The following is a 1,645-nucleotide window of genomic DNA, read 5'->3' as shown; positions in this document are numbered from 1 at the left end:
CTCTTATCTCGCTACTATAAGCTCTCCAGAATTCAGTATTTGAAATGCCACTCCTTTTAGTACTTTACTTTGTATGCTCCAGTATGTCTACTGTCCCTACATGTCACTCCTGCATTCATAGAATCATAGAATGGCCTAGGCTGGAAGGGACCTTAGAGATCATTTAATCCAATCTCCCTGTCACGGGCAAGGACGCCACCTCTCGACTAGATCAGGCAACACATGGGGTCCGAGCGGGGATTGAACCCGCGGCCTTGGTGTTCTCAGCACCACGCTCTAACCGACTGAGCTAAACGGCCTCCTGCATTATCATAGGTTCTTTCAGGAGTGTCCTGTACCCATTTTGAGAGTCTACCAAAACTAACTTCTTACCTTGTCCCATTCTCTCTTCTCCATTATTTATTTTTTGTTTTTTCTGCAAAAGACAGTCATGTCAGCCTTCCTTTGAAACTGGCAATCTATCTGCAACTCATTGCCTGTTTACAGTCTTTGACAACTATAGGCATCTTGAGGCTATGAGAAGTAAGAGACGGAAAACACCACATCCAGTTACAGACCACAAATAACAAAGGTCATTTAAGAGGCATCCTCATCGTGCACAGAGGAAAAGGTAAGAACTGAAATAAGCAGTCTCCTCATTTTAGACATAATTATGCTCAGTGCTTAGCTTTCAGGCCTTAAGAAGTAGAAGTGGCATTACAAATGTTATCAGTGCTATTAAGAAACCCATAAATTGTCTTCCAAAAGGGAACTTGGCCATATTTCCACCATCTTTATTGATGCTCCTTGCTCCAGACACTATCTTTTCCAACTTTTTATGTTTTAGTTCTTCTTGAATAAACCAGCTCTAATGTTTCAGAAAGCAGTGAAGTATCAAGCCTAACCAAATGGCCACCCTATCAGGGTAAACAGAAACTGAAATTTACCAGAGAAGGATGTTTCTGCAAAGTGTTATGCTCCAGTGATCATTTACTCATGTACCAAATGCAAGATTTATTTAGCTTTCCACTCTTAGCTAACAGCTAAGAGAATTCAACACACTACTACCACTATTCCAGCTGCTCCCAACTCCTGTCCTTTCTACCTCATTGCTAATATAACTTCTACATATCTAATGTAATTTCTATTGCCAGAACGAGAAATACTCCACAAAAGGCACTCAGATTCAGCCTAACAGAACAGCTAATGCAAAAAACCCAACAGATAATGAGGTTTTTGCTTTAGTTATTGAAGCCATCATCATCATATTGACCAGTATTACACCTTTAATAAGCCATGAATAGAAGAAAGCACTTCCATTCCACAGGATCTGGGATGCTAAGACAAATTACAAAGTTACAGGAAAAGAAGAAACAGACACACACACACAAAAAATCAACCTTGCAGGAAAGTCAGAAATACAGAAAACGAAATATTCTAACTACATGTTCTAACTTCAGTTTTCTGAAGCCAAAATCTTAGAAGAGACAGATTTTGGCAGGAGGACAGTTCACTAGGACATCTTTATTTCCACAGCAAACAAGGAAAAGAAAACACAGACCTACAATTCTGAGGAAAAATACAAATTTGCTATAGTAGCGCAAATGAAGATGGGGTATCTCTTTTAGTGAGGAACTACTTTTGCTTGTGCTTGGATGCCAGTCCA

General features: G+C 39.8%; 1 non-coding gene across 1 annotated transcript; it reads right to left on the bottom strand.

The window, feature by feature from the left end:
* Positions 1-226: 226 nt before the first annotated feature.
* On the bottom strand, positions 227-299 carry TRNAL-GAG. Its single transcript has one exon. It is a non-coding gene; the product is annotated as a tRNA-Leu (tRNA).
* Between the last annotated feature and the right edge of the window lie 1,346 nt (positions 300-1,645).

This window comes from Apaloderma vittatum, unplaced genomic scaffold (assembly GCF_000703405.1).
Source record: "Apaloderma vittatum isolate BGI_N311 unplaced genomic scaffold, ASM70340v1 scaffold18706, whole genome shotgun sequence".
Lineage (NCBI taxonomy): Eukaryota > Metazoa > Chordata > Aves > Trogoniformes > Trogonidae > Apaloderma > Apaloderma vittatum.
The sequence above is the reverse complement of the archived record's forward strand: the minus strand, read 5'-3'. Positions and strand labels throughout refer to the sequence as shown.